Source organism: Cryptomeria japonica, chromosome 7 (genome assembly GCF_030272615.1).
Source record: "Cryptomeria japonica chromosome 7, Sugi_1.0, whole genome shotgun sequence".
NCBI classification, from domain to species: Eukaryota; Viridiplantae; Streptophyta; class Pinopsida; order Cupressales; family Cupressaceae; genus Cryptomeria; species Cryptomeria japonica.
Genome location: NC_081411.1, coordinates 613,768,306 through 613,784,883, shown reverse-complemented (window position 1 = coordinate 613,784,883; position 16,578 = coordinate 613,768,306).

Sequence of the window (16,578 nt, the reverse complement as noted above, 5' to 3'; positions counted from 1 at the left end):
AATGATTTTTATGTTTTTATGATTTTTTTGTATTTTTGAATTAAGATACTCTGAAGAGCTATGTGTAGAACATGCGAAGGTGCATGTTGTTGATAGGATCCTCCAAAGGTTCACCTTCTGTAGTGGAAAGTTGATATGCACCAGATCCATATGTTGCTGTAATGATGTAAGGACCAAGCCAATTTGGTTCGAACTTGCCCTTCTTTTCTCTGTCTTACCGATTTTTGGGGTTTTCTTTGAGAATCAAATCACCTACCTCAAATGTGCGAGGCTTGACTTTGTGATTGTAGCTGCGACTCATTCGTTGTTGGTAAGCCTTGAGATGATTAAAAGCAGTTTGTCTTCGTTCATCCAGTAGTTCCAACTCTTGTAAGCGAGAGACCCTATAGTCTTCATCACTGATGATGTTTTGCAAAGAGACCCGTAAAGAGGGTAGCTCGACCTCAATAGGCAAGATGGCTTCAGCGCCATAGACAAGTGAATAGGGTGTAGCTCCTGTAGGTGTGCGAACACTTGGCGGTAGGCCCAAAGTGCCGGATTAAGTTGGATATGCCAATTACGGCCAGCATCATCGACTGTCTTCTTTAGGATTTTAAGGATTGTTTTATTAGACGCCTCAGCTTGGCCATTACCTTGGGGGTAATATGGTGTGGAGAAACGATGGGAAATATGGAAGCGGTCACATAGTTCACGAACATCATGATTTTTGAAGGGACGCTCGTTATCAGTGATAATGGAAACAGGAATACCGTATCGGCAAATGATATAGTTGAGGATGAACGTAACAATCTGTTTTCCAGTGACATGTGTGAGAGGCACGACTTCAATCCATTTTGTAAAATACTCTGTGGCAGTGATAATGAATTTGTGACCATTGGAAGAAGGAGGGTGAATCTTGCCTATGAGATCGAGTCCCCATTGACAAAAGGGCCAAGGAGACGCAATGGGTTGAAGTTCTTGTGTTGGTGCATGTATGAGGTCTCCATGAATTTGACATGGCTTACATTTCTTGACAAACTGATATGAGTCTTTTTCCATATTGGGCCAGTAATATCCAGTCCTGATGAGTTTCTTGGCCAAGGTAGGACCACTAGCATGTGGACCACATATCCCTTCATGTACTTCACGTAACGCAATCTGAGCTTCGTCGCTTTCTAAACATCTAAGAAGAGTGCCATCTAGACTTCGTCGGTATAGGATATCAGCTAAAATGACATATCGAGAGGATTGGCGATTGAAAGTGCGACATTGGTTATTTGATAGATCAGAAGGTAGGGTATTGTCACGAAGGTATGTGAAGATGGAACCATATAACTAGGACTCGGGACCGATGACACATATCATCTCAGTAGGCATAATCTCATATGAAGGAACCAAAAGATTATCCACCAAGAACTCATAGCAGGTCTCGTTTGGAGGTAGATCAATCAGTGAACCAATTGTAGCCATGGCATCTGCGGCACGATTCTACTCTCTTGGTATCTTCTCAAAGTCTATCTTTGTGAAATGTTGTTTTAGGTCATCCACCATTTGTTTATAAGGCATTAATTTTTCATCTTTTGTTTGGTAATCATCAGTTGCTTGACGGATGACAAGTTGAGAGTCCCCAAAAACATGAAGTTCCTAGATCTTCCACTGAATTGCAATTCGTAATCCTGTTGTTAATGTCTCATATTCCGCTATATTGTTAGTGCAAGGAAATGATAAGCGGTATGATTTTGGTATAGAATCCCCTTGAGAGTTATAAAGAGGATGTCGGCCCGTGCCCCATGCTGTGTGTATGAGCCGTCGAAGTACAGTTGCCATGGCTTGGCATGTGACATTGTTAAAATGGATTCATCTGAAAATTCTGAACTTAGAGGAACATCATCTATCATGAGAGCATTTGCTAATTGATCTGTGATGGCTTGTCCTTTTATTGCTTTTCTATCCACATACTCGATGTCGAATTCACTCAGGATCATTACCCATTTGGCCAGTCCCCCAGTAAGTGTTGCTTTATTGAGAAGGTATTTTAATGGATCGATTCTTGCAACTAACTTAGTCTTATGAGTGAGCATGTAATGTTGTAATTTCTGCGAAGCAAAGACCACGGCGAGACATGCACGCTCAATTGGTGTGTAGTTTAGCTCATATCCTACCAATGTGCGATTGATATAATATACTGCTTTTTCTTTGCCCTCAGCAATTTGTTGTGCTAAGAGTGCCCCCAGTGCTGTTGAAGTAGCCGAGATGTATAGTAACAGAGATTGATCTAGAACTGGTGGCATCAGAACTGGCGGATTGAGAAGATAATCTTTGAGCGTCTAGAAAGCCTGTTGACAGTTATCATCCCATTTGAATTTGATGTTTTTATGTAGCAGGTGCTGAAAAGGATTACACTTATCTGCAAGTTGTGCTATGAATCTTCAAATGGACTGGAGTCTGCCTTGTAAGGATCGAAGTTGACTGATATTTCTTGGTGGTTGCATCTCCAAGATGGCCTTGACTTTTGTTGGATCAGCTTTGATTCCTCTTTTGGATACAATGAATCCTAGGAGCTTCCCGAAGGTTACTCCAAAGACACATTTCTTGGGGTTTAATCTTACTTTGTATTTTTCCAATCGATCAAAGACGACTGAGAGTATGTCCAAATGTGTATTTCTGTCTAGTGATTTGCCCAAGAGGTCATTGACATAATCTTCCACGGTTACGTGCATGAGATCATGAAAGATAGTAGTCATGGCTCCTTGATATGTAGCCCCTGCATTTTTTAGCCCGAAGGGCATGACATTCCAACAGAAAGTTCCCCAAGGACAAGTGAATGATGTTTTGTGTTGATCCTCTGGTGCGATCCTTATTTGATTATAACCAGAGAATCCATCCATCAATGATAACATTTCATGACCTGTTGTGAGATCAACAATCAAGTCAATATTTGGTAATGGGAAGTCATCCTTTGGACAAGCTTTGTTGATGTCTCTAAAATCTGTGCATATTTTGATGCTGCGATCTGGTTTACTGATAGGCACCAAGTTAGAGATCCATTCAGGATAATCAATTGGGCGTATGAATCCAACATCCAATAATTTCTCAAGTTCTGCTTTGACTAGTAATGCCACTTGTGGATGCATTTTTCTTAATTTCTGTTTCACTGGCTTTGCCCCCGGTTTGACTGTCAAATGATGCATTACCAAATTCAGATCCAATCCAAGCATATTAGCATATGACCAGGCAAAGTTGATTTGTCGTTCTTTGAAGAAACTTATGAATTTTGACCTTTCGGACTCTATCAACGATTGAGCTAGGAATATGTTGTGTGGAACCTCTTCTCACCAATGTTTGTTTTGATAGTCTCCTCTACCAACATGGATGACTTTTCCTCATATGATGCTGGGAGAATGTCGAGCCTTCCATCTTCAGGTGCCTCAGAGAGGTTTTCACCCTCAGATACATCCTTTCTTTTTACTTTTTTGGGGTCAGACAACGCCACAGTGTGGTTTTCGCCATAAGACCCTTGATTTGTTCTTATTTTCACATTTTTGCGATTGGAAGGTCCAACACCCTCACCAAAATATGCCACGCAATTGAGTTCTATAGTGTATCCCACCTTATGGTCCCCAGGAGGAAGATCATCTCGTATGCCAGGATAGTCGATAAAAGCTTCATCATTTTGGAATGTGTCAAACTGTGCAGGTCCTTCATGATCCCAGTCAATGAGTTGGTGGTGAACAAGGGGAAGGCCGTTAATGTCTTCGAGGTTAGTGGGGCTAAGAGTGAAGATGCAGTTATATTCGGGTATGTCAAGGTAATTATTGAGGTCATCGATGGCACTCTCCTCATCAGTCTCGATCGCGAACGAATCCAAATTATCATCACTAGTAGGGCATTCTGGGACAACTGTTCTCATCCTATGTGATTTCAACCTAGAACCTTGAGGCAAGGACTATGTGGAATCCTCATGGGTTGTTTCTTGACCAACTCTGAACTTGTTATAAAATTCCTCTTCTTCTGTTGGTTCATCTAGCTCTCTGAATATCTCAGTGAGCTCGTAGTCACTGGAGGACTTATCTGAACCCCATTCCCATTCGTTAGAATCTGTGGAATAGCGATCCTCTTGTTGAATTTTGGCAACTTTGATTTGTAAGGCTTCTTCTGTCCTTTGGGTGTGGACCTTGGAAGTTAAGAAACCAAGTCCTTTCGAGGGTTCCTTTTTGAAAGTCAATTTAGGTTGTAAAGGTTCAATGATGCCTTCCTTTCGTAACCCAGGAGGGCTTTTTCCATCATACCCGAATTTTGGTAGAATTTTGAAGCCTTTGCCATATTTCTCACATGGTAGACTAATGTGATCTTGTGTATCATCTTCAATGTCTTTGTAAAGCATTTTTTATAAATCTTCCTCTTCCAGTTCACCCCATCTTTGAAAGGTAGTAGGGTCCCATTTGAGTATCATGATGGATACTTGCTTGTTAGGATGTGGTCTTCCATATTCTTTTGGGGAACTCATGACTTGTCGTAAGTACATGGTCTGATTTAAAGTGTATTCCCCCATGCCCTTGTCTTGAAACTTGCCTTTAAGTTCACCTTGTTTTGATGTCGAAGGTTTTAATGACTCAGGATCAATGTATGCCGAGGAAGGAACAGCTTCACGATTTCTGGGAATGATAGTCTTAGTTTTTGATCTCATGTTATTGCAGTATATGAACGGATTAGGATCACCGTTAACTGTTACTTCCACTCCATTATGAGGAAACTTAATGCATTGGTGATATGTGGATGGGACTACCCTCATTTCATGAATCCAAGGACGTCCTAGTAATATGTTATAAGTGAGATCTAGATCCAAGACTTGACAGACCACATCCTTTGTAACTGGCCCAACTCTGAGAGGTAAGGTGTTTGTGCCCTTGGATGAACGCTCTTCATCATCATATGCCTTGATGGTGATTTGATTTGTAGAATTCACAGCTTTATCAGAATATCCCAATTGTTTAATAATGCTCAATGTACAAATGTTTAGACCTGCTCCTCCATCTATCAGGACTCGTTTTATTCGATGTTTGTGTATGAAGGCTTCAACGTGTAGCAGTGCATTATGTGGCTGACTTACAGAGGCGTCATCGGCTTCTGTGAAAGTAAGGGAATGTGGAACGGAAAGGTATCCCACCATGGCTTGAAACTAGTCCACGTTCAGATCAGTAGGAACGACAGTATCTCTTAAGATTTTGTCAAGAATGGCTTTATGAGCGGAGGATATGCGTAATAGCTCAAGGATGGAGATGAGCGCAGGTGTCTTCCCTAACTATTCTACAAGGTCATACTCAGGTTTGGTTGATGAGGAGGCAGTGTTCTTGGTTGGAGCACCTTGCAAAGTGATTTTACCTCGACGGGTTGTAACATGACATTCAGAGGTTGGTTCTGAAGAAGATCCAATGCCTTTTAGGACAATCTTGGGTCTCCGGGTAGAATTCTCAGGGTTTTTGTCCTTGATGATAATGGTAGAAACATAGTTGTCCATCGAGATGTGATTGATAGTTGAATCATAGTTGTAGGATGCTCTGGTATAGTTGGTTTGGTCATCTGTGGCTTTAGCTTTTTTCTTGTCATGTTTTGGGAATGGTTCCTTAAACATCTCATGTTCTTGATTAGATGAATGTCCCTCAATCTCAATATCACCCTTATCAATGAGATCTTGTATGATGTTCTTCAGTTGATGACAATTTCCTGTCTTATGACCCTTGCTCTTATGAAATTCACAATACTCATCATCATTCCACCAATTTGGTTTAACCTTTGGTTCACATGGAGGAAAATCTGGAACTGTGATTACCTTGTTTGCCACTAGCTTCTTAAAAACTGACTCAAGTGGTTCTCCCAAGGGAGTATATTTCCTTCGTGATCTGGAAGTTGTTTGAGTATTCACTTGATTGTTTGCAGAACTTGATTCTGAAAAAATGAATTTGGGTCGCACTACATTGGCGTCAACAACACCATCATTGACTATGTTCTTGTTCTTGTTTTTGTTCCAAAATCTCGGCTTGTCTTTTCCTTTGAAGTCATCTTTGTTTTCCTTGAATATCTTAATGACTCCTTGTTCAATTAGGACCTTCTTTGTCGCTAAGCCTTTTTCAATGATGTCCTTGAAGGTGGACAAACAAGCTTTTCTTAAGTCATAACCAATCTCTTTGTTAACATTCTGGGTGAACATTTCTACCATTTGTTTTTGTGGAATTTCACAAGAGCATCTGCTGGCTAAATTCCTCCATCTTTGTAAAAATGATGCAAAAGATTCTCCCTCCTTTTGCTTGGTGTTGCACAAAGTAGTGACTGATATGTCTGTCTCTATGTTGTAGGAGAAATGTTGAATAAATGCCTCTGCTAGATCACCCCAAGACTTAATTCCAGGTGGGAGTTGAGAGAACCATTTCATAGCTTGATCACCTAAGCTTTGTGGGAATAATCTCATCAAATATGTCTCTTCTGCTGCTACCTCAATGCAAGCTGTGAAAAACTGTCTTATGTGTGCCTTAGGATCCCCTTTTCCTCTATACTTATCAAACTTAGGCGTCACAAAGTGTGTAGGAAATGGAGGCATTGGAATGCTCTTGTCAAATGGATAGGGACATATGTCTTTCATTGTGTATGTTGGCTTTGGTGTATTTATGTCCTCCATTTTCTTTTGTAAGTCCCTGATTTGTTGCTCCAAATTGCTCTTAGGTGGAGATCGACTTCTTGGACCATACCCCATGCTTGAGGCACCAATTGGAGGAGGAGCATGTTGCATATATGGATGGTATTGATCATACACATGTTCATATGGAGGAGGTCTGTAATGATGTTGCTTATACGGACCACTTGGAATAGTTTCATGTTGAGGAACGCCATATCTATTTTGTCCATGTATACCATACTCTACAGGCATGTCATGTTCTAATGTGTTGCCCCCAAATTTGACACGGGGTTTCCTTGTGTCCAAATTTTGAGCATGCCTTTGAATGTCCAATTGCTTTGGTGGTTGATCCTTAGCATTGGTATGTGATTGAGCATATCTGTCTGCATAAGACTTCCATAATGGTCTATGAAGATGAGTATCATATGCTTGACCATGTGTGTGTGGGACCTCTGGTTTTTGAAACAAAGATGATGGTGATTCGGGTACCATATGTGGTCGTCTATTGCCTCCACTATTAGGCCTTCTTTGATCCATGTTGGAGTGAGGTTGTTGCAAAGGTCGATTTTCCATTATTTGAGACATGTCAAAATCATGAGGTATCTTGGCTCCACTTTGTGCCATCATGTGTAAGAAGTATTGTCTATCCCTTCTCATTATTTCCTCAACCAATCGATTGAAATGAGGATTCATAATGGATTCTTCCACATTTGCTGAATGTACGAAAAAGTTGTCCATATTGTCATTGTGTGTATCGTTGTTGTTTGTAGTGTCCATGTTCTCAACATTTGGAATGTTTCTATAGGCATCCATGTCAGGTAATGTAGTATGATCAGAATTGAAAAAGATATCATTATCATACTCATAAGAACTCATGTTTGTGGACTCTTGAGCCTCTTTAGTTTCTCTCCTAGATTTTTGAAGACAGGTTTCAACCATGAACTAGGTATTGACCGAGATGTGTGAGACTTAGATGACAAATGGAAAAAGTATGGAAGACCAAGAGTTGGATGGAATGTAAATGAATCTGAGGTGTACTTGCAATGTCCAAAGTGTAAGACCAAGTATGTATGTAGTAGAGTAGGTGTGACTTCCAAAGAGAGGATAGTTTCTCTTGATGAGGTAAGTTGACCTTGACTCTAAGTAAGACCAAATGAGACCCAAAGGTAAGAAACCTTGATGAGGGACCACTTAGCAAAGTGTTGTTGTTTGTAGTGTGTTGACAAAGTATAGTGAGGACAAGCAAGTGACCTTTTGACTCAAGTTGAGACAAATGTGAATGTAAAGTGAGATGCGAAGCAATGATGGACTTTGTGAGACCCAAAGACAGGTTGAATGCTAAATGAAACCCTAGAGAAATGACCTAGGAAGCTCAAGAATTTCGAAACTGACTGTGTTTGTTTACTGGACTGTAAAAGTTTTTTCAATTCTGAACACAGACGCGCCTGTATACTTCACAGACACGGTTTCCTGACACATACGTGGCTCTGTTCAACACAGATGCGTCTCTGAGATTTTTTGCAAAGTGTAATGTTGATTCTGGGAACACAGACGCGTTTCTGCCCTTCACAAACGCGGTTATACAACACAAACGCTATTAATTCAGACACAAACGCGTTTCTGCAAAATTTGTGCAATTTTTTCCAATCTGTGAAGTCATTTTGTTATGACCAAATCTTACTGTTTGACTGTTTTTCATGACAAGAGGACACAGTGTTGATGAGGACTCAATGTTTCAAGTGTCTAGACTCAAAATGACTCCAAGAAAAGTGTGTTGTTTTGATGTAAAAATGTTTTGCATACACTTGAAGACACAAAAGACACAATGTTTTGCTGTTTGGTCTTGAATGTTTTGAATGTTTAAAATAAGTCAAGCACAATTCTTATGGCTGGCCAAGACAATAGTTGTTGATCCCACATGGGGTTTTACCCCCGAGGCTATGCTATTCAGAGCGGATACTTAGATGCTTGACCTCACTGGCTCCACCCTCGGCACTCATTTCTCGGGTCAGCCAAGCATCAGTCCCCACGAAAACTCCCCGTGGCGAACTTTGTATCTCTACTAAGAACCGTATGTGTGTGGGCCGCTACCAGAGGTCCGACCTCCTGCCCCAACAACTAGAAGGATTTGGGCTTCTAAAACAAAAAGGTGCTAGTAAGGGCATCCGCTCGTGTGGCCATACATGCGGCACTTTCAGCTCTGTAAATACAGAAGGCTCCCAGTCGGTAGGGGTTACACCCTACAACTGATCAAATAAATTTGATCAAACAGGTTTATGGGGAGACATAGTGTCGGTATGAACTAATTAGCACACGTTATCCATAGTTTTCACCATGAATACAGTTGTTTATAGTGGTTCGGAAGAGGTGGGTTTTCCTCACTACCACTTGGGTCGTTCTCTTCTCACTAGTAGTCCTAATGACCACACGGGAAGACAGGCCCTCTAAAGATTAAACAAAAAGAGCCTATTGCTCAAGACACAAAAGACAATGATTCAATTTTAGTGCACTAATTGAAGTGTTTGCTAGTCTATGAAAACAAGGCACACAATAAAAATCCAAAAACCCTTGCCAAGGATCTGCAACAAAGAGTTGTTAGTAGTTTGGATTGTTTCAAATGATCACCCCTTCCTGCAAGCACACAAGTTAGGTAAATTTTAAATCCAAAAGACTTTGTGAAAATAGGGGCCTTCAACCAAATGATTTTGCTTTCAAGACAGGCTGCACCAATTTCGTTAGCTAGATTTGAAAATGTTAGCTCAAAATAAACCAGATCTAAAACCCTAAATGCAAAATCCAAAACTGAATCAATAAACCCAAAATTTGAAACTGGTGAACACAGACACGATTAACCTCAACACAGACGCAACTTCGTGACACAGACACGGTTCTGTGAGACACAGACACGACTACATAACGCAAACGCGATTTCTGGACACAGACGTGGCTAAAAACACCGCAGACGCGACTTAATAACACAAACGCGCTTTTTCGGAACCTGCAAAATAAAATACTACTAATAACACAGACGCGATTTTAGATGTCGCAAATGCGCCAGAAAATCAGAAACGCGATCCGAAAGTGCGCAGACGCGAAAATATCAAAATGCTGCCGAAAATGTCAGATCTGCAACTTCAAAACACAAAATCTACAACAAGAATGTTAAATGCAAAAGGGACAGGAGTCCCACCGGGCGTGCCAAAATGTATATGGTGAAAATGGATACAATAATAATGATATTGAAAGGCTAAATGAATTGAACCACAAAACCCTAGCCTAACAACAACAAAGATCCACCATAACATATGAAGATTACCTAAGACAATGCAAATCAAATGAAATCACAAAGATTATACCATCACATGTCCAATAGGGTTTTGATCTCCATTCTTCCTATCTCCTTTGATCTTGTTTGATGCATTTGCTCTCAGATTTTATGTGCACAAGAGCTCAACAAAGAACAGAATGTGGTTGCAAGTAGGATCGTAGTGTAGTCAAGTCCTCAAGATGATTCATTAGGGTTTGATAATGAAGGAAGCATCTCCTTATATAGAAGACACTATATGAAATGGAGGGATAAGATTGAGAGGTGTAAAAGGAGGTCGGCTATGATTAGAGGGTAGGGAAAAGAAATAATAAAATAATGAAAGGGGTAGGTAGTGTAAGAATTAAGAGATGAATGACATGTGTCATGGGTAGAAAAGGTTAATGAATTAATTAAATAAATAAAGATTTATATAATTAATAGAAAGAGTGAGATCAATTAAATAGAAAAGATATTTATTTAATTTAGGAAAAGGATAATTTAAATAAATAAATGTATTTATTTAAATGAGAAATAAGGCTAGAAGAGGATAAAAGAATTAATTAAATAAATAAGGATTTATTTAATTAATAGAAGAATTAAGCTTAGATAATTAAATAAATAAAATATTTATTTAATTAGATTGGACAATTTTAGGTGTTTACAGTATTCCCTCTTTGGTCTCGAATGGGATGAATGAATATCTAGCTAAACCTATCACTATGGATGAATTGCAAATGATAGTGTTTCAGATGAGGAAGGGTAAGGTTCTTGGTCCAGATGGATTCCTAGCAAAAAAATTTCAGGAATACTGGGATACGCTAAGGTGGATCTCTTAGAGGTTGTTTTGGAATCTCAAGGAATAAACAGATGTTGAAGGCTACAAATGCTAGTTTTCTTGTCCCTATTCATGTAGTGTCCTAAAATTGCACCCCTTGCAATTTAGGCCACATTTGGGGCTCTCACTTTAGTGTTCACATCCTCATGCTTGATTAGGACCTATTTATGCCTCTACCATGTAATAATGGACATATTTTCACATTTCACCCTGTTGGGAGCGTTAACCCTAGCCCAAATATGGAGTAGGACCAGGGCGTGGTGCCTTGGTTCTCACTGGGACTAATTGGGCCCTAATTTAAACCCTTTTCCCCATCTAAATTTTGAGCAGGAAACATTGTTTCATGTCAGCTTGTGTCGGAAAATTAATATGTTTGACAACAAACAAGTATATAAGGAGGATTTCCCCTCTCATTTGGATATACATGGACAACAAGAGAGATATTGGGAGCACTATAATCAAGAAATCAAGCATTCAAGCATTGAAGCATTTCTCATCAAGCATTTCTAGAGGTCTTCAAGGTTCATATTCTTCATCTATCTACTTTGGACCAACTTTACATCATTCCTATGCAAGCGTGTGTGTGTGTGTGATTAGGGTTCTGTCATTTTCATGCTATTTCATACAACATATGTGATTACATTCAAGAAGCAAAGGATCATTATCATTCATTGCAGATTTGAGATACACCTTTCCATTGTTTTATTTCAGTATTTGCAATATTTCATTCAAGGTTGATTCCTCAACCGAGGTTTGACTTAGGCAAACCCCTATTCCCAACCTATTTTCCCTTCTTTCTATGTGTAGGAAACAAGTATGAAGCTATAATCTTTAGAATAATCTTTAATTATAGGGACAAATCAATCCCCCCTTTGGTGTGCAAAAAGTGTGGAGGACCAGGGTGACCACCACCATGGTCCCGACGTTTCAGGAGCTCTTTCGAAGATCAGATCCGACTTGGCTTGCATTGCTCAGTTCTAGTTGCCTATCTCAATCCTGCATTTGTAGCTTACTGTTTACATGTTTTTACCTTATTTTCAACACTTTGCCTAATTTCAACAATTCAACTCACAAAAGAGGAAATCAAAATTAATTCAATCCATTTAGTATTCAGTCCTTATTTGATTTGTGATCAAATCTAGTGGATTTCCTTCCTCTTTTGAATGTAATGTTCCTAAGTGAAATTGATTTATTGGTTTCTCCCTTCTATGTTGCAAACCCTAAATCAATTTTCCACATTACAATTCCTAAAAGAGGAGGTGCTGACTCTTTGGACCTTTTTAGGCTGATTGCTCTATGTAATGTAGTTTATAAAATTATTACCAAGTTGATCGGTAAGAGACTTAAGCCATGGCTTGGCCTCCTCATCTTTGAGGAGCAAGGTGATTTTGTGGCAGGAAGAAATTTTTTGGATGGGATGGTTGTGCCTATTGAGGCTATTCATTCCATGAATACCTCTAAGGAGAAGGCTATGTTTATCAAGCTTGATATGGATAAAGCTTATGATCGGGTCAAGTGGACCTTTATAAAAAAGATTCTTGAAGCTTTTGGCATTGATCAGGAGTGGATCATGTGGGTTATGAGCTGCATCACTTCAACATCTTTCTTAGTACTCATTAATGGGGAACCTTTAGAGCAATTTGGAGCCTCCCATGGCATTCGTCAAGGAGACTCTCTGTCCTCGTATCTTTTCATTTTGATGGTGGAAGGCTTTGGATTATTTATTAAATCTTGGGTGAGGACTGGACTTATTGAGGGTTGGAATTGGGGCAACAGTATTCCTTCTCATTCTCATTTGCAGTTTGTGGATGATATTGCCTTGATGGGTTCGACCAAGGTAAAGGAGGTTGTTTATTTTAGAAAAGCTTTGTATATCTACTTGGCTACCTCAAGGCAAATGATTAATGAGTATAAATCATCTATTTTCTTCTTTAACACCCCTTTGCTTATTTAGAACATGATTGTTAGAATTATTAGATTTTGTATGAGTACCCTCCCCTTTATGTATCTTGGTATCCCCATTGTCATTGGTTTGGTTCCTAAAAGGTTTTGGCAAGACATTTTAGAGAGATTTCGTCATAGAGTTTCCCATTGGACTAATAGATGGCTTTCTGCTTTTGGCTAGGTTACTCTTATTAAGTCTGTGATCTAGGCTCTTCCTCTTTATAGAAGCTTTGTGAAGGTTGATCCTTCTAGTTTTATCCAAGAATTTGATTCCTTGGCTCATTAATTCTTATGGGCAGGCACCTTGACTATGAGGAAATGGAGTCTGGTTAAGTGGACTTCAGTGCGTAGACCAAAGCAGGTTGGGGGTTTCGGTCTTTGCTTGACATCCCTTAATGGCCAAGCCTTGGCAACTAAGCTTTATTGGAGATGGTGTTGTTGTTAGGATCAAGATTGGGCTCAAATTCCTAATTTGAAGTATTTACACAGAGTTGCTAGTAATGGTGTTCCTAGGTACAACATTGAAGGCAACAAGTCTATGGTTTGGAGTACTCTCAAATGTGGAGAAAAACTTATTAAACAAGGCTTATTTTAAATTTGTAACAAAGGGTCTGAGGCTCTTTTTTGGCTTGATTCTTGGGATGGGATCTCGCCCATCTTGATTTCTCACCCTCATTTGGGGTCTTTGTGCGATTTTTTTATGGTAGCCGGTTGGAATAGAGTGCAGGATTACAAGACTTCTGAGTGTATTGGTCAAGTTCAAATGATTCGGTGGAAAGTGCCTACTAAGTGGCCCATAGGGGGTTCAAATGAGGATAGGCAGAAGCTACACACTATTTTGACTAGCAGGGTTTGCAGTTCCTTGGAGGAGAGGGACCACCTTGCTTGGGGTCTTGACCCTAAAGGTAAATTTATTATTTCTTTGGGGTATCGGGTGCTAGACAAACAAGTGTATGGGAGAGAGGAGGTTTCTTGGCGGAAACAGGTGTGGAACAAATTTTCTTAGCTAAAATGTAATTTCTCCATGTGGTTGATTGTTTGGGACCGTTGCCTTGGAACAATTTGAGAAGGAGAGAATTTCTTGGGCCCTCTATATGTTTTTTTTGTGTTGGCAAAGTGAGGAAAGCTCCTCTCATCTTTTCTTCTCTTGTCCTTTTTCTAGAGAAATATGGCACTTTTGGTGGGAAGTGTGGCAAAAGGCTTGCTTTCATGTCTCCTGTTTGTTGGAGTTTTGGGATCATGTTGGGTTCTCTCTCGCCAAGACCCCTTTTCTTCATATTGCTTGGGATATTGGCCCCTCATTTATTTTATGAAATATTTGGTTGGAGAGGAATAGATAGACATTTAAAGGGAAAGGAATGGAAGGCCATCAATTATGGATGTGCATTAAGAGTAATATGCAGGAAACTATTAGGACTAATTGTGACTTGTTTGGTCTGGTGGATGTCAGTGATCAAGGTGTTCTACAAAGATTGGGTTTGGAAGTGTATCAGGGTAGGGCTTCTCCTTCTAGGGATGACAAGAAGACTAGGAGAAATTTTAGAAGAGATGGTTGTTGGACCCCTCCTTCCTTTGGAGTCTTGAAGATAAATACTGATGGCTCATCTCGTGGCAATCCAAGGCATGATGGAATTGGAGGAGTTGGTAGAGATAGCTATGGTGTGGTTCAATTTTTGTTCTCCTCTTATATTGGCTAGGAGACTAATAAATTGATGGAAGCATTAGTGATTCTTCATGCCTTGGAAAAGTGTTGTCTCCTGGGTTGGAGAAATGCTATTGTTGAGTTGGACTCTTAGATCATTGTGGATATGCTAGCTAGACAGCAGTTGGACGGGGTGAGTTGGACTTTGGCTCATGTGGCAAAACAAATCCTTAGGGTTTATGTTTCTTAAGATTCTATTACTTTCTACCATATCCCCCGTGAATGGAATAGGGTGGCAAACTATTTAGCAAAATAGGATTTTGAGCAAGCTGGTCATTGGAACATGGAGGATTTGGGGTAGTTGTCTTTGGATAATGCTTGGGTCCTTGAAGATTTTGTTATGGAAGATATGTGTAGCTATGAGGGTATGGGGGGTTAGTTTTTATTCCTAGTTTTTTTCGTGTCTAGTTTTGTGGGATTTCTCAACTTCTTTGCTCTGTATTAAGTCCTTCTGATTAATAAATTTTTACCCCCCTTTTTTTAAAAAAAAATCTTCTTTATTTTTTCAATTTAAATTTTTTATGTTATCTCAACATCTTTCATTATTTGTTTATATTTTAAATATTATACTCACTTTCATAAATAAACTAATTAACTTATGTTTAACAATAATAAATATTATTCTTATTATAACAAGATAGCTATAACAATCAATTTTTATTAATAATTTTAATTGTTTATTACCATTAAATTTTTCAGCATATTAAAAAAAATCTAATCACTAAACAATATTTGTTATATATAAAATAAATTCGAATATTAAAAAAACAACTCATGTATTTAATAAAAATATAATTAAAAACTTATTTATTAACATTTTAAAGACTACTTTTTTTTTTAATATTGTTAATGATCACAGTGAGGGATGTATGTAAACATGCAAGCCCTGCAATAATTTAATTTTTTAAAGTCTTGTTCAACATTATCATTCCATGTATGTATGATATTCCTTTGTGACATCATATAATTTTTTTTTTGATAGTAAATAATATTAAGATTAAAATTTTAAAAGTAGTCTTTAAGGCTATGAAAAATAAAATAAATGAGACTAATATAATAATTTAAATAAATAAATTTCTTGTAAAGATGGTCGAATATAATATACATAAGAATTGTTCACAATTACACAATCTTGTGTCTAAAAAAATATTATATAAAATTTATCATGTCATTGGTAAGATGCATAATTCTTGTATCTGCAATACACTAATTAACATGCAATTAATTTAAAATTTATAGCCCCCTCTCTCTATCTCCTTATCTCTTTATCTCTTTATCACTCTATCATGGTGCCACTTATATCTCTATTTTTTCCTCTTCTCTCCCTCTCCAGCTTTATATATCTCTCTTCCCCTATATACTTTATCTATCTCTTTGTGTCTTTCTCTCCATCTCTCTTTATCTATATCTCTCTGTCTACCTCTTCGTCTATCTCTCTATTTTTATCTCTCCCTTTACCTCTCTCTATCTCTTTATCTATTTCTTTCCTTCTTTCTCTCCCCTCTATCTTCATCTCCACTTTTATCTACTCTAAACTAACCACACTATTGGTTGACGTATTGCGTCTCTTGTTTTTAAATGAATATTTTCTATTTTCTTTTACAATACTTTAGATTTCTCCTTTTTAATAGAAGTTGTATTATATTATGCTATGCAAATATCTATATGGACTACAACAAAAGATCACGTGTGTGATCAAACCAAGCACCACTGTAGCCAAACTATAACAACTTGAGTTAAACCCACTTAATTATAGATGCTTCATTTTACTTAAACTCAATTTAAGGATGTGATCCATTGAAAGGCTTAAGCTTCTATTTTTATTTCAAGGCAATTTTATAAAATTAAAAAAATATAGTTAGAGGACTAACACTAAATTTACCTTATAAAACAAGAACCTAAATATGTTAGCTTGCATGACATACAAATTCTTTTTTTTTTTATTACTATTTATTTATTAAAAATTGTCATGTGAAAATCTTCATTCTTTCTTGAAGTTTCTTAAAAAACTTAAAAAATTCGTAAACCCCCCTTCTTTGAATTTTTTACTTAGCTAGAAATTTTAGCAAGCATTTCGCAAGACTTTAGGATGTGGTTTCATGGATGAGACTTCATGATTTATTTTTATGGAAAAAAGGTCT